This window comes from Bos grunniens, chromosome 1 (genome assembly GCF_055505025.1).
Source record: "Bos grunniens cultivar Pamir isolate PY7600 chromosome 1, Bosgru_T2T1.0, whole genome shotgun sequence".
Lineage (NCBI taxonomy): Eukaryota > Metazoa > Chordata > Mammalia > Artiodactyla > Bovidae > Bos > Bos grunniens.
In genome coordinates, this window is record NC_141165.1 from 93,229,242 (window position 1) to 93,256,815 (window position 27,574).

The 27,574-nt window shown below is 44.6% G+C and overlaps 1 protein-coding gene and 1 long non-coding RNA gene across 2 annotated transcripts in view; both read right to left on the minus strand.

Annotated features, from left to right (window-relative positions):
* Positions 1 to 27,574, minus strand: part of ARHGAP31 (Rho GTPase activating protein 31) — a 128,441-nt gene that overhangs the window by 87,339 nt on the left and 13,528 nt on the right. The window lies entirely within an intron of this gene.
* Positions 5,580 to 7,291, minus strand: LOC147379942 (uncharacterized). Its single transcript, XR_015165119.1, has 2 exons — positions 7,099 to 7,291; positions 5,580 to 6,103 (listed from the first exon to the last, which is right to left on the minus strand). It is a non-coding gene; the product is annotated as an uncharacterized LOC147379942 (long non-coding RNA).

Consider the following 27,574-nt stretch of genomic DNA (forward strand, 5'->3'; position numbering starts at 1 on the left):
TAATGTGAGTGAGTGGTGAGATAAGGCTGCCAAAAAAGCTAACCCACCCCAGGCCTTGCAAATGGAAACATAGGGTCTGGAACATGTGTGTGTGTATGTGTGTGTGTTGTGTGTGTGTGCGTGTGGGTGTGTATGGGGAGCAGGGAGAAGGGGAGAGAGAGACCCATGTATTCTGCTTCAGTTAGACCACATCCCACATCTGGAGCTCCAGGCGTAGCTTACAAACGCCCTTCTTAAAATACAGGGCATCCAGAGGAAGGTGACAAGGAGTCCAGCGGGTGTGAACACTGCCTCATTTGGAGAGTGGTTGGAGAGTTGGAGGGTTGAACCCAGAAAAGACAAGTCTTAGGACAAAGTGAGAACTGTTTCCAACTGGGTAAAGGGTTTCCTGCAGAAGTAGGTGAAGACATATTCCCGGTGAGTCTGAAGAGCAAATCAGGACCCAGAGGTAGAAATGACAGACGCACTGTGTGGCTCAAACGCAGGAGTGACTCCCGATCACCAGGAGCTCTTTACCCAGGGAAATGTCACCTCACCAACACTAGGATCCAGGACTTCTGCCCTGGGCATGGGGGTGATCAACTGCCCTTCAAGGGCCCGTCTGAGTCAACTGGCCCTTAACAGAGTCCTGGATCTTATAATCCTGTTATATGGCACCCCACTCCAGTATTCTTGCCTGGAAAATCCCATGAACAGAGGAGCCTAGTAGGCTGCAGTCCATGGGGTGGCTAAGAGTCAGACACGACTGAGCAACTTCACTTTCACTTTTCACTTTCATGCATTGGAGAAGGGAATGGCAACCCATGTGTTGAACACTCCAGTGTTCTTGCCTGGAAAATCTCAGGGACGGGGGAGCCTGGTAGGCTGCCATCTATGGGGTCGCACAGAGTCGGACACGACTGAAGTGACTTAGCATAGCATAATTTTTTTTGGTCTTATGAAATCATATTTTATAAATCTTGAATTTTTAAAAATGGTTAATTAAGGTGGTTATGCCTGAAGACATGTTAAAAGTCAGAGGAAATAGTGAATATGTTGAGCTGTTTTCCTTTCATTATCAGACTCAGAACACTTTTGATGATTTCCATTCCAGTCTGGAATTAGAGAATAAATATTTTCTGAAGTTTCCAGACACCATATACATACCTCTCCTGACTCCTCCTTCCCATTCAAAAATCCATCCTGGAGTCAAAGACCTGTTTGTTTGTTTTTTTTGTTTTTGTTTTTTTTATTGGGGCCGCACTCCGAGACGTGTGATCTTAGTTCCCAGCCAGGGATCAAACCCACGCCCCCTGCAGTGGAAGCACAGTCTTAACCACTAGACCTCCAAGTCAGAGTCTTATTTATTACTGCTTCATCTGAAAGTTAAATTATTTTTAAATTTAAAATCTAAAAATAGTGTGTATCACTATCCTTACACCATTTTAGTTTTAGTCTTCTTTCTCCGATTGTTCTACAGTTCAGAACGTATTTGTACAGAACATTATACACCCACACATAGAAGGAAACTGATTAACGGGCCAATTCTGACCCTCTTTTCTCCCCCCAAATACAACAATTTTTAAATCTCAAGCATGGACTGCTATACAAGTTCAATTCAGTGCTCACACAATGTTCAACTATTCAGCATGGGACCCTGGGGCTAAAGGCAATCTGGGAACCCTGAGTTTCTAGCCAAGCACCCCTTGAATTCATTTGAGCCGGGGCAGACCATCAGAAGCGGACATTTGAAACATGTCAGCAGTTTCAGAGGAGCACCCAATGACATTTTAATCTGAAAAATTATAAACAACCCCACTCCCACCATCAGCCCAGCCACCTCCCAAGGAATGTGCAACGTGGCGGATCTGAAGGAGCCATTGATAAGCCGAGCAGCTTTAAAGTGCCCTGGTGAGGCGCAAGTTTGACAGCAGAGATTATTTCTGATGCTTTCAAAGGCGCACACTTTATAAATGTATTGTGCATACACGGCACAGATCTGTTTCTATGCATGGTATATATACACGATTGCTGTTTAAAAGCATTTCAAAGCTCATTTAGCAATGGCTTCTCCTAAGTGCTGTAGGGTGAAAGATGAAGAGATAGAGAAGGCCAGGACTCTCCCCAAAGTATTATACTACAGATGCGCTATCTGCCAGCAACTTCCACACCATCTCCATCTTCCTCATTTGACAGATGAGGAAACTGGGATTCCAAGAGAGGAGGTGTTAAGGTTGTCAGGAAGTTAAGGCTAGGCCCAGGTTTTCTGATTCTAAGACTAGAGTTTACCATGTGATGGTGGAAAGAAAATATCCATACTGTAAACCACAAGGCAATGCTAAAAACAGGCAAAGCCACTGGGGGCCAGGAGCCCTGGTTTTCATCCCAGGAGGCACACCCTGCTCCATTTTTTGGCTGCTGCAATACAGACCACAGGGTTCTCACCCAGATCACAGGAACAGTCATGCTGCTGGCATGCAGTGCAGGGTCGTTCCTATGAAGCCAGTGAGCTGAGCTGCTGGCATCACCCTGCCTGCAGAGTAGAATGAGCCCTACATCGCTCAACCTCTGGGGCAGCCCCGGGTTCTCTATGATTGCTGTTTCCATCCACTCAGGATATGAAGAGGCAAATGGGAAAAGACACAAACCCCATCCCCTACATTTTGCCAGTATGTAGTCTTGCCTTTCAGCTTGGTTTACTCCTTTCCTGAAGGCTCGGCCCAGAGTACTAAACAGAGAGGTTATTAGCTCAGTTCAAACATCAGTCAGTTGAGTGGAAACACCCAGCAAACCACTTGGATTTATGAAGCAACTGGCAGAGTCACTGATGACAGTGGAAAAGCCACTGGCCTTAGACACAGCCTCACTCTCTTCTCCACTGTGACTCCCTTGGTGTCTATGTTTGTTTATGCAGATGGGGTCTTCATGTACTGGCTTCTGGGCCCCAGCAAGGACCCACACAATGAAGCTTGGGGACACTGTGGACACGGCACAGTCCCAGAACAGTCTGTCCTTTCACTGGCCGCGGTGGAATGAGCACAGCTCTGTGAGCGGGCATGCAGGGCATCCTCTGACTGCTAGCCAAGCCGGGCTTCCAAGTTCCCCACTGTAACCTTGGATACGGCAGGGTGGGGGTGGCAAGGCACTGTGAAGGGCCTTTGTTTGTCACTGGAGGCTCCTCAGAAGGCGGGTATGGATGGCTGGGTTCTAGGCCTGGCAAAGAAGGAGGGAAAAGAATGGGAAAGAGGAGACAGAACTGCTGCAGGCCGATGAAAAAAGGACCCCGGTGGGGATAGATCCACTGCATGAAGCTCTCCGTGTCTCCAGCTCCCCCTTAACACCTTTTGATTCCGCTTAGCTGCTCCCACACACACAGGCTGCGAGGACTTTACACAGGAGGACCAGGAGGAGCCTGTGGTGTTTGCTCAGCACATACACACAGTTCTGCCCTGCGGTGGCACCTCAGGCAACCCTGGGATTCTCAACACAGGCTCCAGTGGCTCCAGACTAAGCAGCAGAGAATGGTGAACTTGGTGACCATCTGCCATCATGATTTTAAAAGACACTGAAGTGGCAGAGATCCTGAAGTCTTGAGCTCAGGTTAACTTTCAGGGACTCTGCACCCTGGACCCATATTCTCAGACAAACTTCCTTTTCATAGGGTTTTTAGGTGCCTTCTAAGGTGCTGAGGTGTGTGGTGATCATGTCATGACATCCCATCATGGGTGATTAAGTTGTCCAACAGAAATTTCTTGGAATAACGATGATCATTATTTTTCTAGGAGCTATCATTTCAAGCATCTATATATGCCAGACATCTACATATATGATTTTATTTCCTCTCCCCAACCATCCTGAAAAGTGGGTATTATAATCCTCTTTAATAAATGAGAACATGAGAACACAGAGGTTCAGAGGTTAAGCCTGCACAACTAGGAAGGGGCAATGGTAGCTTGTCTGTCTGATCTCAAAGCTTGTATCTTTATGATAATAAACACAGATGAGAAAGTAATGAGCAAATGCCACATTCAATTTTAAAACATCTTATACATTGTCTAGGGGCTTCCCTGGTGACTCAGTTGGTAAAGAATCTGCCTGCAATACAGGAGACTGCCCACAGTGCAGGAGATCCAGGTTCAATCCCTGGTTCTGGAAGATCCCTTGAAAGAAGAAATGGCAACCCACTCCAGTATTTTTGCTTGGGCAATCCCATGGACACTGGAGCCTGGTGGCCTAGAGTCCATGGGGTTGCAAAGAGTTGGACACGACTTAGCAACTAAACGACTATGCATTGTCTATTGCCATATAATGCGTATTCAATTTAGAGTATCACTTTTTCATTTCCAAGGGCACAACTCATTTCCCTGCTGCTTATACCAGCCAGGGAGCACAAGATGTCCAAAGTGTGATGTGGACATTGAAATCTCTCCGGCAGCACTGCTAGAAGCACAGTGTCTAGAAAGAGGGAAAACACCACTCCAGGCTCCTCAGCTGACACCTGGCACAACAAGTCTCTTTTGGGGCAACACAGTTTAAGTGGAGCACAGGGAAACTGGGCCAGGTTCGAGAAAATCTACCTTGAAGGACCCAAAATAATGTCCTGTGCAGAAAAACAGGATCTGAGCTCTGTTGGCTTGGGAAAGAGTTGGAGTTTCTGGCAACATGTAGGAGTTGGGGTGGTGGGGAGGAGAAGGGACAGAGTAGAGACTGTCAAACTTTGCAATGCTGTGCAGAAGAAGTCAGTTCTCCAGTGCGATGCTAACAGGCAGTCAGTTCTTTATGCTTGTAAAACTAGTGTGAGGATGTTGCCGACTGCTCGACAGAAGGCAGGGTTTCCAATCTGCAGCACTGTTCACAGACAGACGCGTCTGCTTTGTGAGGAAATAAGTTTACCACTACTGGAGCAAACAAGCATCCATGACCTTCATAGTAACTTATTCAGTCACTCAGTCGTGTCTGACTCTTTGCAACACCATGGACTGTAATCTACCAGGCTCCTCTGTCCCTGGAATTTTCCAGGCAAGATTACTAGAGTGGATTTAAAGTTACTTTGTACCCCTAAGTCCCACAATTAATTCATAAATATCCTCTCAGATCTTATATTTATTCCTCCTAATATTTCATTGCATTTAATCTGTTATATTTGGTAGACTCTACTTGAATTAATTGTATTTTTAAATACTTTGACATGAAATTAATAATTGATGGTTTTATAAAAAATCTTTAAAGAAATTTTCCCCCCAGATACTTGACCTTTTTTAATCAGCCAAACATTTAATCCTACATTCATAATCCAGGGCATCTGAAACAGATCTCTTGTCCACCAGGGAGTGTAATTTATCTTTATGAGCTCATTATTCCATATTTTTCTACCTAGTGACCATCATTTCAAATACCATCATCATTTCCCCTTCTAAAAAGGAACAGTAGCAAGATAGACTCTTTTGGCGTTTTCTGCCCTTGAATGTTGAACTTACTGTTTTGGCAACAGCATTGTATACATATTCACTTCAGTTCATTCGTTCATTCAATAAACATTTCTGGAGTGTCTAATATTGTTCCATGCCCTGATGAGACAACAATGAATAACACAGATGAAATTCTGTTACTGTGGAGCTGCCTTTTAATGGAGGAAACAGACACTAGGCAAGATAAAAAAGTAAATATGTACATGATAAACAAAATATATCTTACATGGTTCTCTTTAGATGTACTAAGTGAAGGTGAGAGTTGCTCAGTCATGCCCAACTCTTTGCGACCCCATGGACTATACAGTCCATGGAATTCTCCAGGCCAGAATACTGGAGTGGGTAGCCTTTCTCTTCTCCAGGGGATCTTACCAACCCAGGGATCGAACCCAGGTATCCCACATTGCAGGTGGATTCTTTATAGGCTAAAGAAAAGAATAAAGCAGGAAGAGGTGTGTGGGTTGTTGTTGTTTAGCTGCTAAGTTGCACCCGACTCTTTTGTGACCCACCAGGCTCTTCTGTCCATGGGATCTTCCAGACAAGAATACTGGAGTAAGTCGCCATTTCCTTCTCCAGGGGATCTTCCCGACCCAGGGATTGAACCCACATCTCCTGGTTGGCAGGCAGATTCTTGACCACTGAGCCACCTGGGAAGCCTAAAGTGTGTGGGAGAGGTGAGTAAAGGAGGATATTTCAGTTTAAATAGATGGCCAAGTCCCTTTACATATTATTTAAACAGTGGGAGCCCCACTAAGGAAGGTGACAGTTGAGTTTAAAGTCTCAAAGGAAGTGAGTGAGTGCGCAGGGTAAGTATTATCAGAAGAACATTTCAGGCAGAGGGAATTGCATGCAGAGATGAAAACCCTCAGTCATGCTCCGGACACTTGCTGAGGGCTTAGCATCAAGTGAGACAAAAAGAAGTACAAAAAGAAGTACAATACAGGGCTCTGCACAAGGAGGCTGAAGAGGAAAGAACACATCTGCACCTGAAACAATAAGCAGTCAACTGCCAAGGCTAAACTGCAAGTATCTGAAAAACTTCCCTTTAGTTACACTGGACCAGCCATTGTCCCCCAAAGTACTCTCACATGCCTCCACCTGCAGGCCTCTGATGGTCCACCACCCAGGTCACGTGCTCTTCCCAGCCCAGCCTGAACTCATCCTCCTCCAAGGAGCTCTTCCGGGCCATTGGACTGTCCGACTCTTAAACAATAGCAGGCCTCACCCTCCACCTAACTGAATCGGAACTCCCAGCTTCACAAGACCCACAGGTGATTCCTGCACACACTGAAGTCTGATGAACTCTCGGCCACTCATCTTCAAATGTGGCTGCACCCTGTAAAACCCTGAGGAACTTTAAAAAAATACCAATGCCTGCTTCCACCTTCAGAGATGCTGATTTATAGTCAGCATGGGGTGAGAGTAGGCCTTTGAGAATTTTTTAAACTTCCCAGGTTTGATGCTAATACGCAGCTAAGTTTGAGAATTACTGGTAGCTCTTCTCTCATTTCCCTCAACGTCCTCTCCCCACTGTTTTTCCCTGGCTGTCAAACAGCATGCCGCCAGTCTTGAGGTGGATTCTTAGGCATGTGGCACCAGAAGTGGCTTCCCCTCTACTCGTTATCCCCTGGCTCAAGTGCCCTGTACTCACCTCCCTCCTGGAGAACTGCACAGAGTGAAGAAGACAGCTGAAGGAGGCAGGAGGGCAGTGGGAGGGGAAACGGAGCAGACTCCCCACCCAGCAATGTGGCCTTGGGCAAGCCGCTTAAATTCCTTCTCTGTATAGTGTGAGCAACAATACTCTCCAGTCTGCCTCCTGGAGTCACAGGATCCTGGGGAATGTCAACAGAAGTCATGTGTTAAAGTGTTTTTAAAATCGGAGGGTACTGATACGCCTGAATGAGCATCAAAGAATTGATGCCTTTGAACTATGGTGCTGGAGAAGACCTGAGAGTCCCTTGGCCTGCAAGGAGATCAAACCAGTCAATCCTAAAGGAAATCAATCTGAATATTCATTGGAAGAACTGATGCTGAAGCTGAAACTCCAATACTCAGCCACCTGATGCAAAGAGCTGCCTTATTAGAAAAGACCCTGATGCTGAGCAAGATTGAAGGCAGGAGGAGAAGGGGACAACAGAAAACGAGACAGTTGGATGGAATCACTGACTCAATGGACATGAGTTTGAGCAGGCTCTGGGAGATGGTGCAGAGAAGGCAATGGCAACCCACTCCGGTACTCTTGCCTGGGAAATCCCATGGACCGAGCAGCCTGGTAGGCTATAGTCCATGGGGTCGTGAAGAGTCGGACACCACTGAGCGACTTCACTTTTATGCACTGGAGAAGGAAATGGCAACCCACTCCAGTATTCTTGCCTGGAGAATCTCAGGGACGGAGAAACCTGGTGGGCTGCCATCTATGGGGTCGCAGAGTCGGACAGGACTGACACGACTCAGCAGCAGCAGCAGCTGGGAGATGGTGAAGGAAGGACAGGGAGGCCTGGCATGCTGCAGTCCATGGGGTCACAAAGAGTCTGACACGACTGAGCAACTGAACAATGTGCCTGAGAACTGGTGGGACATCCTGGCAAGGAGTCTTAGGATGTTCATTTCCAACTTAAAAAATCTGCCTTTCCCCTACTTCCCAAATCTAAGCAAATAATTTTAAGCAAAGTTTGATCTTTAACACACCAAAGGAAGGGTATGACCGTGCAGTGTCTGTACTGACATGTCTAAGTGCCATTCAACAGATCTCAATAGACCTCACTGCACCATCGGTGACCAGAAGGCAGTAATTCTGTGGCTTGAGGATATTTTAATTGTCACCGAACACCCTGTGAGTGTTCGATAAATATTAACCAATGAGGCCCAATTTAAGATTGTAAGACATAAGATCACAATATGCTTCTACTGAAGACTATTACTTATTGCTTACCCACATGCTCTATTTTCACCTTTTAAGGAAAAGCATAGCATCTTCATTAGTCCTTCTGCTAATGTGTAAACTCAAAGACCAAAAGACCCTGGCACATTCGAAATAAGTTCTCTGTTTTACTGAAAGGAGTGGTCCACCGAAAGTCAGGTTAATTGCCAAATACCAGAAGTTAAGAACAGATACAACTGTAGTGCCTTTAACCAGACCAAGCGCTAGCTGTGGAGAGAGTCCAGAAAGGCCTCTTTGCCCAAAGAGATTTTCCTCACATCCCTCCTTAGAAATTCTTTGAGGACTTCCCTAGTGGCGCAGTGGATAAGAATGTGCCTGCCAATGCCAGGGACACGGGTTCTACCCCTGGTCTGGGAAGATTCCACATGCTGAGTAACAACTGAGCCCACGCCGCAACTACTGAAGCCTGCATACTCCAGAGCCTGCGAGCCACAAGTAATGGGCTCCTGTGCCGCAGCTCTGGAAGGCCACTGGCCCTAGAGCCAGCAAGCTGCAACTGCTGAAGCCCACGCATCAAGAGCCTGTGCTCCATAACAAGAGAGGCCACCACAGTGAGAAGCCTGTGCGCTGCAAGGGGGAGAAGGCCCTGCCCGCGGCAACTAGAGAAAGCCCACATGCAGCAACGAAGACCCAGCACAACCAAAAACAAAGAAGTGTGTACACGTCAAAAAAAAAAAGAGAGTAAGAAATTCTTTGAGGTTCTCACTCTGGCAGTTTCCTTGAATACATACAAATGCCCATGGGGGGGCAATAAGAAGGTCGCAACATCTTGGTGTGAACCAGATGTTGAACAGAACAACGGTGCCCAATTTCTGGTTTTCACAAATCAATTTTAAATTATTTCAGAGGATTCACATAGGTTCACTGATTCTGTATTTTTTTAAGAGAGGATATCAACTAAAAACAATAATAAAACATTATTATTCCATAGTAGAATGGACAGTTCAAAGTAAATAAAGTTTTAAAGAACATAATTTCAGAATAAAGGACTGTTCTCAAGAAAGGCCAGTTGAAGTCTTAAAACTGTGATGATACCACAGATAAATATGTTACATAGTCCATACTTTTCCAAAGGCTCTGCCTGTGTGCTAGGAGGATCTGAAGTCCAATCCCAAATAAAGGCAATGCCAAAGAATGCTCAAACTACTGCACAATTGCACTCATCTCACACGCTAGTAAAGTAATGCTCAAAATTCTCCAAGCCAGGCTTCAGCAATATGTGAACCGTGAACTTCCTGATGTTCAAGCTGGTTTTAGAAAAGGCAGAGGAACCAGAGATCAAATTGCCGCTGGATCATGGAAAAAGCAAGAGTTCCAGAAAAGCATCTATTTCTGCTTTATTGACTATGCCAAAGCCTTTGACTGTGTGGATCACAATAAACTGTGGAAAATTCTGAAAGAGATGGCAATACCAGACCACCTGATCTGCCTCTTGAGAAATTTGTATGCAGGTCAGGAAGCAACAGTTAGAACTGGACATGGAACAACAGACTGGTTCCAAATAGGAAAAGGAGTATGTCAAGGCTGTATATTGTCACCCTGTTTATTTAACTTATATGCAGAGTACATCATGAGAAACGCTGGACTGGAAGAAACACAAGCTGGAATCAAGATTGCTGGGAGAAATATCAATAACCTCAGATATGCAGATGATACCACCCTTATGGCAGAAAGTGAAGAGGAACTCAAAAGCCTCTTGATGAAAGTGAAAGTAGAGAATGAAAAAGTTGGCTTAAAGCTCAACATTCAGAAAATGAAGATCATGGCATCCGGTCCCATCACTTCATGGGAAATAGATGGGGAAACAGTGGAAACAGTGTCAGACTTTATTTTTCTGGGCTCCAAAATCACTACAGATGGTGACTGCAGCCATGAAATTAAAAGACGCTTACTCCTTGGAAGGAAAGTTATGACCAACCTAGATAGCATATTCAAAAGCAGAGACATTACTTTGCCAACAAAGGTTCGTCTAGTCAAGGCTATGGTTTTTCCTGTGGTCATCTATGGATGTGAAAGTTGGACTGTGAAGAAGGCTGAGCAGGGAAGAATTGATGCTTTTGAACTGTGGTGTTGGAGAAGACTCTTGAGAGTCCCTTGGACAGCAAGGAGATCCAACCAGTCCATTCTGAAGGAGATCAGCCCTGGGATTTCTTTGGAAGGAATGATGCTAAAGCTGAAACTCCAGTACTTTGCTCACCTCATGCGAAGAGTTGACTCATTGGAAAAGCCTCTGATGCTGGGAGGGATTGGGGGCAAGAGGAGAAGGGGACGACAGAGGATGAGATGGCTGGATGGCATCACTGACTCGATGGACTTGAGTCTGAGTGAACTCTGGGAGTTGGTGATGGACAGGGAGGCCTGGCATGCTGCGATTCATGGGGTCGCAAAGAGTCGGACACGACTGATCGACTGATCTGATCTGATCTGAAGAACATTTAATGTCCTGAAGATGGATGGGAGCTAAAGAAGGCGGCATGTTCTTAAAAGGTGGAAACAAAGAAAAACTCTACAACATTCATTTTGCCTCAGACTACATACAGAAAACAGAGAAGATAGCAGATAACAGAGTCCAACCACATTGGACTTGCATGGAACTTAATCACTTTTAAAAAGCAAGGATGGCAGGAACCTCACATATTTGAAGAAAGGCAGCTGACAGTAGCAGAATGCCCCTGGTGTCAACTTTTCTTTTTCATTCATGAGTGTACCGTCTCTGTCTCTTCGGGGGTCCCCCTGGAGGGAAGGGCAAGGATGAAGCAGAGGGCATGGGGAAAAACCAGCATCAATAGTTCAAACCTACACTGTTGTTTGTTGGTCAGTTGCTCAGTCATATCTGACTCTTTGCGACCCCATGGACTGCAGCATACTGGGCTTCCCTGTCCTTCACTATCTCTTGGAGTTTGCTTAAACTCACTTTCATCAAGTTGGTCATGATACCCAACCATCCTCTGTCGCCCTCTTCTCCTCCTGCCCTCAGCCTTTCCGAGCATCAGGATCTTTTCCAGTGAGTCAGCTCTTTGCATCAGGTGTCCAAAGCACTGATGCTTCAGCATCAGTCCTTCCAATGAATATTCAGGTTGATTTCCTTTAGGACTGACTGGTTTGATCTCCTTGCTGTCCAAGAGACTCTCAAGAGTCTTCTGCAGCACCACGTTTCAAAAGCATCAATTCTTTGGTGCTCAGCCTTCTTTCTGGTCTAGCTCTCATATCTGTACATGACTATTGGAAAATCCATAGCTTTGACTATATGAATCTTTGTTGGCAAAGGGCTGTCTTTGCTTTTTTAACACTGTCTAGGTTTGTTATAGTTTTTCTTCCAAGGAGCAAGCGTCTTTTAATCTCATGGCTGCAGTCACCATCTGTAGTGATTTTGGAGCCAAATTACATATATTAGTATGAATTAAAATGCTAGGCTAGGAGAGCAAAAGAAAGTCTCTCACTATAGCTGGACTTTCATAATAAAGTTCAGTTCAGTCGCTCAGTCATGTCCGACTCTTTGCGACCCCATGAATCGCAGCATGCCAGGCCTCCCTGTCCATCACCAACTCCCGGAGTTCACTCAAACTCAAGTCCATTGAGTCGGTGCTGCCATCCAGCCATCTCATCCTCTGTCGTCCCCTTCTCCTCCTGCCCCCAATCCCTCCCAGCATCAGAGTCTTTTCCAATGAGTCAACTCTTCGCATGAGGTGGCCAAAGTACTGGAGTTTCAGCTTCAGCATCAGTCCTTCCAAAGAACACCCAGGACTGATCTTTAGAATGGACTGGTTGGATCTCCTTGCAGTCCATATAATAACGTTAGTCCTTCCCTCTGAAAGGAAGGATACGAATCACAGAAGTGATGTAAACATTTTCTGGTAAAGATTCGCTCCATTTTGTCTGAGGCCCAGAGGACCTGCCCAAGAGCCTCCAGCCAGTGAGATCCAGCCTGGACCCCTGCCCTGCCCCAGATGGCCAGCCCAGGCCAGGCCTTGGGTCAGCCCCCACTGGTGTTCCCACCGGCTTCCCTCTCTCAATTGATAGTATGTCACATGAGGCAATTAAAACAATTTCCTCAAGTTCTGATGCATCTCCTCTCATTTTTCCTTTCCTGTTATCTGATGGGTTTTCCTTCTTCCTGTGTGTGGTTAAGAAAACAAACAAATAAAAGCCCCTTTTTGTGTTCAGGGAGTCCCTCCTCCCTCCGTTCTTGCTCTGTGTGCGGATGGAATCCATGGCCACGGGGCTGAGGACCCCACCCTCTGCCGAGGCATCACCGACCCGACGTGAGCTCCAGGGACGACGTGAGCTCCAGGGACGTAGGGGCAGATGGGGCCTCTGGTTGCCCGGGGATCCCCGCTCTCTCCCGAGAAGGCGACGGTCCCCAGGGGTCCGCCGGGCGTCGGGTGACTCAGTGCGGTTCGAGGCATCTGGGAAGCTTGGAGAGGCGCGCGGGGGCGCAGAGCTTTCCCCGCAGCCGCAGAGCTTTCCCCGAAGCCGCAGGGGGTCAGGTTCCGCGACGCGAAAAGAGGATCAGAAACCCGTGGGCGGAGTGGCGGGAGAGGAAGTCGTGGCGCAGGGAGAAGGCAGCGTCATTGTTCCTTTTGAGAGGGATCCGAAGGAACGTGGCCTTAACTATATAGTAAAGATGAAGATGCCGCCCGAAGGGGGACCGAGAACGGCTGTGCGCTCTCGGGTCCCAAGGGCTTTTAGGACGGTGTCTCCGTCTCTGCGGCTGGCAGGGCGGTGGAGGAGGGGGCAGGGCTGCGATGTGGATTGGAGAAGGTGGGGTGGGCACGGGGAAGGGGAAGGGGTCGCAGGACCCAGCTGCCTGGGGCCGGCTGGGCCTGTCCCACCCCAGACAAGGTGCCCTGCGCGGGCCTCACCTAAATCCAGGTGAGCAAGCAAACGACAGAGGAGCAGGCAGAGAGGGAAATGGAGTGAAGTGAGTGCTCCGCCGAAAAAGAACCTCCTCGTATATCCCCTTCTCGGCCTGTCCTTCCCAGACTAGCGGGTTTTCCATCAGAGATTCCTTTGTTTTCCACGTCGGCCTCCCAGCACTGTGGTGGGCGGCTGGGGTCAGAGATGGTTGGGCAGGACGGTCGGAGTGGAAACAAAGATGGAGCTGGCGGACACGGGGTGGGGGGCATCCAAGGAACACAGCCGGCCAGAAGAAGAAAGGGAACCAGGAGGGGTGATGGGTGAAAAGCTCAACCACCAGGCAAGACAAGTTTATAAACAAAATATTACGCCCCTTCCCCCAAACGTGTAAGATGAGGCAGGGTTGTCACTGTGGGTTAGGCACTTGAATTGCATTATCTCTATTTACACTTATAAATGCTATTAGGCCATTACAGAGACAGGGAAAAGCTACAGTTCTAGTCTCAGGCCCCAGCCTCCCGAGGTCCAGCACCCCCACCCCCACCCTTGCCTCTGCTCGTTTGCATATATGAATCAGTAACCACTGGCCGCCCCCGCCCCCCGACCTTTTTTAGTAATTTGAGTTCCTTTACTCCCAACCAGAAAAGTCGTGACTAGTAACACACCTTATAATCCAGTAATTTTACTTCTAGGAATCCCCTCCAAAGAAATATAACATAACCAAAGAGCCATATGCCTCGAAATATTCACCGTGGCCTTTTTTATAATATTAATATATATATATATATATATATATATAATCTAAATGTCAGTATGGGGAGGAATAAATAAACTGGTACATTTATATGATAAAATATTACAGAGCCTTAAAATAATGTTATAGTTTGATAACTAGAATAAAGACAAGTTATAATGCTAAGGGAGAAAGCAAGATACATTAGATATATGCAATATACAATTATGTGGAAAATATACATAGAAAAAAAAATCCTGGAAGGATTTGTATGGTAAGATTAACTCAAGCACTTTTTTCTTTCTAAAGCACTTAAATATTTTCCAGTTTCTGTACAATGAGGATAAGCATGTATCAATAATTATAATATTGAATATTTCAAAAGCTTTTATCTCTGTAAGATATATATAATGCATGTTTTATGGATATATATATTCTTAAATATAAATATATATATATACAGTAGCAATTTCATTTATATATATATGAATAGGAAATCACTGGACCTGGGTGAAAGAAGGTAAGAGGTACTTGAGCAATTTTTCTATTAAATGAAAGATTTTCCATAATTTAAAGGATATGTGAGAGTTAAAGGGGATGGGCAATTAAAAAAAAATTTTTAGTTGAAATATAGTTATTTACAATTTTGTACCAATCTCTACTGTACAGCAAAGTGACTCGGTTATACCCATTTAACATTCTTTTTTAAACATATTCTTTTCCATCAAGGTTTATCACAGGATATTGAATATAGTTCCCTGTGCTATACTGTAGGACCCTATTGTTTATCTATCCTATATATAATGGTTTACATCTGCTAACCCTAAATTGCCAGTCCTTCCTTTCCTGACCCTCTCCTGCTTGGCAACCACAAGTCTGTTCTCTGTGAGTCTGTTTCTGTTTTGTGGTTAGGTTCATTCATACCATAGTTTGATTCCACATATAAGTGATATCATATGGTATTTGTGTTTTTCTTTCTGACTTCACTTAGTACGATAATCTCTAGTTGCCTCTTGTTGCTGCAAACAGCATTATTTCATTCTTTTTCACGGCTGAGTACTATTCCATTGTATATATGTACCACATCTTCTTTATCCATTCATCTATCGATGGGCATTTAGGTTGTCTTCATGTCTTCTTCCACTGGAGAAGGAAATGGCCACCCACTCCAGTATTCTTGCCTAGAGAATCCCATGGACAGAGGAGCCTGGCAGGCTACAGTCCACAGGGTCAAAAGAGTCGGACACGACTTACCAACTAAACCCCCACCACCATGTCTTGGTTATTGTGAACAGTGCTGCTAGGAACATAGGGGTCATGTATCTTTTTGAATTATAGTTTTGTCCTATAGGAATGGCATTGCTGGATCATATGGTAATTCTATTTTTAGTTTTCTGAGTAACCTCCACACTCTTTTCCCTAGTGGCTGCATAGCTGCACCAACTTACATTCCCACCAACAGTGTAGGAGGGTTAGGTTGTGGGCATATATAGCTCAGGGGTAGAGAATCTGACTGCAGTGTAGGAGGGTCCGGGAATGGACAATTTTTATGCATCCAGTACACTAATGAAAGGGAAGGGCATGCCTTTGGTAGACGAGAGGTGGGACAAATATCTGAGTATTATAATACACAAAAAGGAAATGATGTGATTGTAGCTGATTCCTGATTGGCAAGGACATGCCGATTCATGGGCGGAAGGGAGCAAGATTGGAATACAACTTTTAATGGCAAAGGAAAGAATACATTCTAAACATACTTAGGAAAGGAGATAAGGGAGTCAATGGTAAGGTAATGGCACCACAAAAATTTCTTTTACAATAAATGTATTTATCAGGAGAATAGTTTCTAATCATGGAGATTAGATGTTCAAAAGGAACTCAACATGTTTCTGTTTAGTCCATGTCTGTTGATAGCAGTATTTTATGTCTCAGCTCAAGCAGATGATTATGGATTGGCAAATCCTTTTAAAAAGGCTTAACAAAATGGGCTCCCTTATTAGGAGCCCATTCCTTTTCTATAGGGAGAGGAATAGGAGACAACCAAGAAGGCTTCACGTCTATGTGCTGTGTGTTCCTGGGACCCTTATGCAGCAGTGAAAATATACATTAATTAATAAAAGCAGGTTTCCTTTGGTTTTGTGTGAGGATCTGGTAGAATGACGACTACAGAAGTATCCTTCAAGTAATTTAACACTAGATATTGCGTGAAAACAATTGATGGAGCTGAAATTATATTAGGTAAAAGGCAAAGCTCTTGTTCAGGGATGGAAATGTAGGATTCCCTGAGTGATGAACACGGAATTTACCAAACTAAACACAGAAAGCTCTCTGTCTGGGCTTAATGATGCCCTTGGATGATTCTAGTTCCCCTCCCTTGATTCTCCTGCTGTCAGGGGAGATTCCTTGCTGATCTCATCGTCTGGACTATTTCTCACTTTCTCTCCCCATCTAATGAGGTGGGAAGACCCACTCGGCTGAGGGCTAGAATCTGGACCTCCGTGGATTGACTCTTCCTCTAACAACACTCTAGTCTCCCCAGTATCATCATCCTCCAGCCTCCCCAGCTGAATCACTCTATCTCCATTAATCTGATCTAACGGACTAGATTATAGTAGGCAGGAAGAGCCAATCATGGTTCTTTTCAAACTTTTACAATTAAAGGCTAACTAAAGGTAGGAGACAGGATGTTTTGGCACTAGGTCAATGTTAGAATATCTACAAACATTTGTTGGTTAAATGAAGAAATAGGGAACATGGTGTTTGGGTTGCATATGACTTTGTATGGGTACTTAGAAGGTAGGAACTGTCTTCTTTGCTATCCTGCAATTCATGTAATATAGCAAAATTCATCACCTTAAAAAGCCTTATGCTACAACGTACAGCGATTTCTTAACACTGTCCATCAAAAAAAAAAAAAAGCAGCAGAGAAATCATCTTATTTAAAAAACATAATAGTGGAACAGAAAGCATTTCTGTTTACTTTGGTGTTTAAAACCCAAACACCAAACATAAGCACTTGTATGATACTTGGGCTCACAAAATGAAAGAACTTTTTGACCCAGTCCTTAAAACAAACAAAAAAACCTTCTCGAGTCGGTTCAGTTCAGCTCAGTCGCTCAGTCATGTCCGACTCTTTGCGACCCCATGGACTGTAGCCTACCAGGCTCCTCCATCCATCCATGGGATTTCCCAGGCAAGAGTACTGGAGTGGGTTGCCATTTCCAGGCCTCCCTGTCCATCACTAACTTCCAGAGTTTACTCAAACTCATGTCCATTGAGTCAGTGATACCATCCAACCATCTCATCCTCTGTCGTCCCCTTCTCCTCCTAGCTTCAATCTTTTCCAGCATCAGGGTCTTTTCAGTCCTTAAAACAAACAAAAAAACCTTCTAGAGTATGTTTTCTAAAAATATGTGCTGAAATCCAGAAGGTGCTTTTATCTCATAGCACCCATACCAGAAGATTAATCTCTGTGGTTGAGGTTCTGGTCGGGGTATGTCTGAGCCCAGCTTTGGAATCTTCTTCAGTTGGAACATCTGCTCCACAGTTGTTAATGTTTGTTTGGTATTGCCCCAAAGAAGGGAAGAATTTTTTAACAATGAGTCCCAAGATAGACTAGATCAGCAGCATAGCTTATTTTGAAAAGGCATTTTTGGGGGAGCAATGTGACCTGTATGTAAAAAAAATAATAATAACAGGCATGTTGTTGGACCAAGAGATGGATGTCCATCCAATACTGGAATGTAGCTTAGCTTGTTTTCATCACTTCTCACATTTACTTCCCAGAAATATTTGCTCATTGAATTTACTACTCCACACCAGCTGAGCTTAGATTTAAAATCTTTTAGATAGAGATTTGAATGTTTAACTCAAAGTAAGTAATAAATGAGAGACAGCATTTAATTAAGAGTACGCAAGTATAAAAAAGTCCTAGTTGTCTCAAGAAGTCTAAATAAAATATGTAAATAATCTGTTTCATTTGGAAATTTGGTATGTTAGCCAAGAAAAAAGGAAACTATCATTTCTTTAGGCCCTGTGAAACTAAATTAGTTAATCATGAAGTAAAATGTTTCATTTTTCTAAATAATGCAAGGTTCATGCAAAATCAATCTTACCTGCATTGGCAGAGTGGAAAAGTTACATTCAAGGCAAAATTCAAATTATTAGGTGATGTATTTCTTTAAAAGATTAGAGTGAAACCCCTCTCTTAGTAGTGTTATCTGTATTCTCATCATTATTCAAGAGTTCCAATGGAGGTAGTTTTTGTCAATTTTAAATTCTACCTGGTGAAAAACCATTGAGACCTAGCATTTGAAAACTGTAGAAACAGCTGGGTTTAGTTTCAAGCTCCAGAATTAAAATGAAAGAGGGAAAGACCCTAGTCCTTCAAACCATCTGTTCAAAGAACACTGGGAAAAAAAATGATGATAGAGTCTTCAGCTGGGGAAAAACAATGGGCTCTTAACTGAAATCTGAAAGTCCCTTCCTATTCGTGGTTTCAGCCATCCGCACAGCATCCCTGTGAAGTCTATGACACAAATATTTTTATCCTCATGAAACGGATATGGGCTTCCCTGGTGGCTCAGTGGTAAAGAATCCTCCCACAGTGCAGAAGACGTGGGTTCGCTCCCTGCGTCAGGAAGATCCCCTGGAGAAGGAAATGGCAACCCACTCCAGTATTCTTGCCTGGAAAATCTCACGGACAGAGGAGCCTGGCAAGCTATACACCATGGGGTCACAAAAGAGTTGGACATGACTTAACGACTAAACAACAACAAAAACAGATATACTGGGCTTCCCTGGTGGCTCAGTGGTAAAGAATCCACCTGCTAATGCAAGAGACATGGGTTTGGTCCCTGGTCTAGGAAGATCCCACATGCAGAGAAGGAACTAAGTCTGTGTGCCACAACTACTGAGCTTGTGTTCTAGAGCTGGGAAGCCACAACTACAGAGCCCATACACTGCAATTAGTGAAGCCCACATGCCTCGAGCCTGTGCTCAGCAACACGAGAAGCTGCTGCAATGAGAAGCCTGAACACCACAACCAGAGAAAGCCGGAGCAGCAACGAAGACCCAGCACAGCCAAATATAAAATGTTAAAAAAAAAACAAAAACTGATATATGTTATTCCATGTCACACAAAACATCACTGGCAAAAACAGGACTTCAACCTAGGTTGGCCACTTTAAAAATTCTAAAGTTACTTTTCTGTACCAGCTTCCAATTTCATTCTTCCTTCCTATCACCGTTCCTTTTTTCCTCTCTTTCATCAAACATTCACCTGTAGTGTCAGAAAGTATTCTATGTTGCCAGTGTTCACATAAGAAACATTTATATCCACCGTGGAGAAAAAGTGAAGAAAAGTGAAGTGAAAGTTGCTCAGTCGTGTCTGACTCTCTGCAACCCCATGGACAGGCTCCTCTGTTCATGGAATTCTCCAGGCAGTTCTACTGGAGTGGGTAGCCATTCCCTTCTCCAGGGGATCTTCCCAATCCAGAGAGTGAACCCTGGTCTCCCTCATGGCAGGCAGATTCTTTATCATCTGAGCCACCAGGGAAGTCCCACAATGGTGAAAAGGCCAAGGATTACTCATAGAAATTTAGAGAAGTGTCAATAAGGCCAGCCGCCTCATTTCTTTACTGTTTCCATTGAAAATATAAAACATAAAACAGCACATTACATATCAGAGTTGACCCCCTCTCAGAACTGGCTTTGCGTATGTATTCTGCAGGCTCTGTGAAACGTCTTATCTCCAAACGAAACAAGACACAACATGACACCTGGACTGCCCAGAGGAAGGGCTCCAGAGCAAACCCAGGGCAGCAGAAGTCAGAGAGGAGGTTTTAGTGAGGTCAGGAGCGGGCATGGGAGGTAAATAGTTGGCTGGGTGGGTGACCATGAGATAGTTTGGTGATTTGCAGATTTAAGTAGTAGAGGTTTTCAGACTTTTTTTTTTAAAAGCATGAAGTGCTTTGTTTAGATAAATTTCACCCTGAAGCATAGAAAAAAAGGGCAATGAAGAAAGCAGAGTGTTCTGGCTTAAACAGTGTTGGTGGGAGGGGTCCTCCCTCCCTCCAGTAGCCCCTGCTATGCGAAAAGCACAGCACAGATTTAAAGTTATTTGTACTTAAATATCCTTTGAAATAAGCAGGCAAGTTCAATCGCTTAGGATTAAAATATGGTGGTCCTCCAGGCAACTATTTCTGGAAGAGTCCCTAACCCAAGCCCACTCTAACCCAGGGGATCCAGAGAAAAGAAGCAGCTGGCCAAGGATGCCTCTCTTTCCTGGAAACCTGATTACTTTATCTTCAAAGCTGACAATCTACCCAAAGCAGGTCAAGGGGTGGGAAAATAGAAGGTTTGCGTTCCTAGGGAGCTGACTGGGGGTTACTGGATTGTTGTGGGCTGTATTAAGCTTATCCAGTCCTAAAATAACAATTTTGTTTAGAAAAAGTTACTCACAAACACATATCCCTCAGTACCACACTGGGAAATTAATCATATTTTACAATCGCCCTTCCCTTCTCCAGGGGATCTTCCCAACCCAGGGATTGAACCCAGGTCTCTTGCATTGCAGGCAGATTCTTTACCAGCTGAGCCACAAGGGAAGCCCTTACAATCCTTCAGCAATTCACTATTTTCAAAGCACACTATTTTCACGTCCATTGCCTTGTCATATCCCCACCCGTGGGGCAAGTTGAACAGGTATTATTATTCCCAAATTACAGATGAGGAAGCTAACATTCAGCAAGATGAAGGGAATCCCACAAGGTCACATGACAAATACCTGGATCTTCTGATACCCAAGCCATGGCTTTAAACATGAACTTGACGTACATAAATCTTGCATCCTAGTGAGTAGTAAGTAAAGGCCACAGATTTGGGGTGACTAGTTTTGTGTCCTTGGAGAAAGCAGGTGTAACAGTGACCTGCTTCATCTTACTCTCAGGGCTGTGAGGGATAAGAGATGATTTGGTGCAATCATTTGTAAGGTGCCATCTAGGGGTTAGTTAATCCCCAATCCCCAGTCCCCTGCAATCTCGGCAGGTTTTCTGTCCTTCCGGTAGTTCGAACTTCACTTTTACAACCCCCCCCCCCAATTTATCTCACACTCTTTTGGTATCATGTAAGTCTCTTAGGAGTGTCAGCCTGTGGCCAGAGCAGCCAGCCATACTTTTGCACAACCTCAAACTGAAGCTCTCACCCCATGTCGGAGATTCAGGGATTCACTGCCAAAGGTTCCCAAGACTGCTTTACCCCGAAGCCCAAACAGTGGCTATAAGAACTGTGGGTCCAGCTGATGTGTAGGAAGGCCCTCAAAGGGTGTGTGCATGGGCCTCTGTGGAGTCATCATAGGTGGGGCTCTTTGTCTTCTTGGCAGAATTGGAACCTGAATTTGGCCAGTTCATCTGAGAGTGATCTGTTCTCTGAAACCAAGTTCTGAGGGGATGACTTTGTAAAGTCAAAGGGCAATTTCACCATTTATCATAGGAATTCAGAATTAGGTCTAGGCTCTATATAGATGAGGGCCTTGCACAGGAGAGTAAGCTACAGATGACAAAAGATGTCTGATCATCAAACACAAAATCAGAGTAAAGAAAGCTGAAATAATTTAGATAATATGTCTACTCTTACAAAAATGAAAATACCTTATTGTTTTATCAAAGTACAGACATTGTACGTATTTATCATTAAAAAACAAACAAAAAAAAAGTCAGACAACACAGCAAACCAGCAAAGTATGCAGAAGAAAGAGAAAAGGATTCATCTAGAGAAAGCCATTGTTAATATTTTGAGCATATTCCTTCATGATTTTTCTTACATACATAGTTACCAAAATGGAATTACATGTATTTCATATGCTGTTTTGTAAGCTTTTAAACTTAAATACTGACACCATTCTATGACAGCAATTATGTGTCATTCTTGTACCCAGCTATATAATAGGAGGTATTTTCCTCAAGCTGTGAGGTGGTCTTACGAATCCTCCTTCTCTCCTAAAGGCATCACCATCTGCGCCTCTTTTCCCATCTCAGATCCCTGACGCTGGATGGTTCTGAGAAACACACTGACCCAGTGATTTGTGGCCAACACCAATAAGCAGCCAGAAAACCTCACTGGGCTAGCTGCATCTTTGGGGGCAAATGACCATACTCCCCAGGGTCCCAGGTTCTCTATGAATTAAATGAGAGGTTTGGAGAGCGATTTCCTAAGATGCTTTCAGCTCAAACATGACGTGTTAGCGTCTGGTTCACTCATCTCTGTGTCTGCCTTGGTCCAGGCTGATCCTGGTGCTGAGTGACCAGGGCGCCACTGGAGCCCCAGGGTGCACCTGCATGACATACGGCAAGGTCGTGAAGTACCTGTGCTGGGAGTGTGTGGCTGAAGCTGGCAGGGCTGGGAGAGGCACAGGCTGTGGGGGAGGGTCACGTAAGGGAAACAGCTCTTCTGATTTTTCCTTCCAATATGGCTGTGGGTGAGGTCTACGAGGCGGCACCAGATTCACAGTGTATCAGTAAATACAGCCTTTGGGGTCATTCAGCCCTTTCTGAGCACCAGTGTTTAAGCTGCAGGATAATTATGGTATTTGTTTTCCATTTTAAAATCCCTTTGCATATATTATCTCATCAAATTCTCAGTCCTGTCTTTTAGATGAGGAAATTGAGATTCAGTGAGTGTAATGACTTGCCCAAAACCAGAGGACATCATTTGTGAAATGAAGACTTGATTCTAAACTCCACCAGAGCTCAAGCTGCTCCTCCTCCACCTCCACAGTCTCCACGTTGATCCACAGACATATGACAGAGGTACACACGTGCAAAATACCCAGGCAGAACACACCCTCCATCCTCACCCCACCACTACACACACCCAAGACACATTGCCTTTCCCTGGATCCATCCGCTCATTCAACACACATTGATAAGCATTGTGCTTTGGGCTGGTGGTAAAATAATGAACCAGGAGACACAGTTCCCGGCCTCACAGAGTTGATCCAGGGTCAGCTAGAAGAATGAGGCGAGGATACGGCAGGGGTGAGAGTGGTACACTCAGTGTGATAACAACAGTGTTGGGGCAGTACAGGGCACGATGGGAGCACGAGGGAGGCATCCTGGAGGATGAGACAACCAAGCAGAGACCCAGAGGATGGGCTGGAGCTGGCAAAACTGAAGTGGAGCTAAAAAGAGGAGCTACACAGAAGGTGGAGCATGCACAAACACCTGAGGGAAGAGGCGCACAACACTTCTGAGGAACCACGAGAAGTACAGTGTGGCCGGGGACCTGCTCAGGTTGGGAGGTGGTGTCCACTGAGGCCTCAGAGGACACAGGTGTCTGAGGTGATGGGCTGGTAAACCCTGCTGGTACTTATGGAGTTGATGTTTGTCTGGAGGGCACTGAGAAGTCACTGAAAGGTTTAGTTGAGTAACACTGATGGCAAGCTTTCATCAAGACATTCTCTTTTTGCCCACTGTAAGAATCTACAGTCATAACTAATTTCAATCCTGCTTTAAGATATCCTCAGGCCTTAGTTTCTGCACAACTATAGATGGTCAACTTTAGGATGCTTCTGTTTAGGCTGCTACCTCCCTTTCACCTGCTTTTGCGGCTCTTCCTGGGTCTCTGCGGCCTGGGCCAGGTTGGCTTGAGGAACAGAGCACTGTGATCAAGACGCCATGAATATGCCAGCAAACAGCTTCTCACTATCCCTGCTGCCAGCCTCAGCCTTAACCTGGGGCCTGGACTCCCAAGCGACAGAATATGGGCTGACCAACCAACATCCCTCAGGAAGACTGGAAAACAAGTTTAAAGTGTAATCAGAAATAACTGAGCTAGGAAATTCTACCTTCATCATAAGCAAAGGGAAGCAGTATTAATATTCAATAAGTTATAGATAATAGAAATGGTCAATGAAAGTGATGCATAGCCCATACAACATATTCAATAAATACGAAATCAATCCATCAGTATTTAGACAGTAAGAGAAGCCTTATAGGAACTTGTAAAAAGAGGGAGATTTCTGTGTAAAGAAATGGTCAAATAAATTATATTTTAATGATATCATTTATATATGGAACATAAAATATGACACAAACCTATCTATAAAACAGAAACAGAATCACAGACATAGAGAGTAGGCTAGTGGTTGCCAAGGGGGAGAGGGCTGGGAGAGAGATGGACATGGGGGATGTGGTTAGCAGATGTAAACTTTTATATACAGAATGGAAAACAACAAGGTTCTACTGAATAGCACAAATAACTATATTTAATATCCTACAATAAACATAATGGAAAAGAATATTTAAAAAGAATGTATATATATATATACGTAACTAACAAGACTGTAATGAACTACAATAAAAATAAATTAGAAAAATTAATTATGGTATTTTATAAAAAGCATGTATATTTGCTTGTATATGCACAGAATATCTATGAAAGATTTCCAAGGAAATTAACACTAGTTGCTTCTCATGTGAGAAACAGAAAGGATGAGGACAAGAATAGGAGGGAGATTTTGTTTGTTATATCCTTTATATACTTTTGGGCTTCCCCTGTGGCTCAGCTGGTAAAGAATCTGCTTGCAATGTGGGGGACCTGGGTTCGATCCCTGCGTTGGGAAGATCCCCTGGAGAAGGGAAAGGCTATCCACTCCAGTATTTTGGCCTGGAGAATTCCATGGACTGTATAGTCGATGGGGTCACAAAGAGTCAGACACGATGAGTGACTTCCACTTTATATACTTTCACATTTTGAACTACAGGAATGTGATACCTGATTTTTAAAAAAATTAACTTTAGGGCTTCCCTGGAAGCTCAGTGGTAAAGAATCTGCCTGACATGGAGGAGACATGGGTTTGATCCCTGGTCTAGGAAGATACTACATACCATGAAGCAGCTAAGCCTGGGTGCCACAACTATTGATCCTGTGCTCTAGAGCCCAGGAACCGCAACCCATGAGCCTGCATGCCCTAGAGCCTGTGCTCCCCAACAAGAGAAGCCCCCACAATGAGAAGCCGGCACACTGCAACTACAGAGTAGCCCCTGTTCGGTGCAACTACAGAACAGCTTGTGCAGCAAGGAAGACCCAGCACAGCCAAAAAAAATAATTTGAAAAACCATCCGTTCCACAGAATCCCATGCAGTGATTTAAAAGAGTGAGATCGAACTATAATTACAAAATGGATAGTTCTCCAAGATCTACTGTTATTTAAAACAGCATATTTTCAGGACATATATATGTTGTAAAGTTGTGGGAAAACAACCAAAGAGAATCATTCATTGTGTGTATTGTTTAGTATGTACACAAAGAAAGGTCTCTGTGCTGTTTGATACAGTAGTATGAGCCACATGTGGCTAAAGTTCAGTTCCTCGGTAGCACTGGCCACATTCAAGTGCTAACGGCCAGATGGGGCCATTGGCTGCCACATTGCATAGTGTAGACTGAGCATATTTCCCTCAGTGAGAAAGTTCTCCAGACAGAACTAGTCTAGAGGAATCCAGCCCAGACTGTGAACTGATGAATGGAACTGCAACCATGTAGGAAGGGACTCTGTACTTCATAAATCTCTGCATCATTTGAATTTTTTAAACAATTACTTTTCTAATTTTAGGAGAAAAGGATAGCTCGCACCTGTGTGAGGTATTTATTCCTCATGAAAATCGCGTCCTGCACTTTTTTTTTTCATGACTCCTGCCATTCCACCCTGGAGCCGGGGTGTGGCAAAGCACAGCTAGAGGACTTAGCCCAGGGAAGGAATGGCGATGTCCCCAGTCCGCGGTGAACACAAGTCTGGGAGGAGCCTCTCAGGCCGCGGCTGACCACGCACCAGTCTCACCCCCTTCTAGGACTCTGCTTTCCAGTCACAAGGGACAAAATCAGTTTGAGCGCCAGCCAGCAGGGGAAGCAAAGACTGAAGTATATTTTTAGTTTCTGGAGTTCGGGAATCTGGCAAGGGCAAGGCGGGCATGGGACAGGGAGGCCCACCTCCAGGGGACGCTGAGGTCTCCGATTCGGGGACCCAGGCGGCTGGGAGAAGACACCGCTCTGAGTGGGAGCACCTAGCTAGGAAGGGAATGGGAGCTCGCGGGGCCAAGCTCAAGACGCCACCTGGGAGCAGAATTGCTAAGAATGACAGATCTGCTGTCTGCTCTGTGGTTTCTTACATTGGAGGAAGAAAAGATGAATAGAAAGCTGGAGGAAAAAAAGAGATGGGCTCCAGCAGAAATGTGACCTGGAGGCAAGTGGGAACAAATGTTACAGAAACTTTCATGTCAAATAAAACTTGGATTTGAAATGTCAGACATCACTCTGGTTATCATGCACAAGACAAGAGAGAAGTGAAATTTCCCAAGATGGAAAATAAATAGATGATATAAACTATGAAAGCCTGAGTTACAGCTGCTTGGTGCACCTCACTTTTCCTCCACGTGGAGGAAGTTTATTCCTAGTCTGGGGCCCAATTTTTTCTCAACAGCAACAATAGAAACAGCAAAAAGGACACACACTTTAAATGAGGCTTGAGATTCTTTTTCCTTTCTCATTCTGGAATTTACACGCTGGCACATTTGTCTATCACTTTTTTCCCCTTATCACTCTTTTTTTCCCTGGAAGATTTAAACTTCTCATTGAATAAGCCATTCGTTCCTGTAAACCTCATCCAGGCAGGCAGGTCGCTCTCTTTGTTCTTCTTTTCAGAATGTTGATCCTGCCACTCTTTCACACCTGGACACTGTTGCTTATGCTGTTCCTCCTGTCTGGGACAGGCAGGGACTACTTAGATTCCATTCATCTTAGAAGATCTAGCTTCTCTGAGTCAGAATTAATGACATCCACTTCCTCCGGTGGTTTGTGTGAGACTCAGTAGAGGATGTGTCTGCCTCCTGCATCGGGACTGTGAGCCCCACAGGGACAGACAATGCCTGTTCATCTGTGTGTCCCAGCTGACCCTTTGCCTGGTGTGTGGTAAATGCTGAGAAAACGCTGAGGTCCATCTCTTCCTCCGTTCTCGCAATCATTACCCTATTCCCTTCATTCACATTATTAACATCTGTGGAGCCGACCATATGTTGTGGGGAAAAAAGATCGTGGTAGGTTGAGTAATGGTTCCTCAAAGAAGTTCAAGTCCTCATTCCTGTAATCTGTAAATGTTGCCTCATATGGCGAAAGGGGTTTTTACAGATGTGATCAAACTAAAGATCTTGATATAACATTATTTTGGTTTATCCGATGTAGTGACAAGGTCTTCATAAGACAGAGGCAGGAGATCAGACAGAAGGCCAGGTGAGGATGGAGCAGAGGGGCCAAAGGTAATGTGATGAGAGGTCATAAGCTAAAGGATGAAGACAGCCTCTCAAAGCTGGGGAAGTTAAGGAAACAGAGTCTTCCTGAGAGCCTCCAGAAAGGAACCAGCCCCGCAAACATCTAACGCACAGATAAACAGAGAATGGTCAGTTTTCAAGGAGCTCATTTTCTTTCTACTCAAAGATAGAGACAATTTAAGAAACTATGACAGTTGTTGGACATGAAAGTGTTAGTCGCTCAGTCGTGTCTAACTCTTTTCGACCCCATGAACTGTAGCCCGCTAGGCTCCTCTGT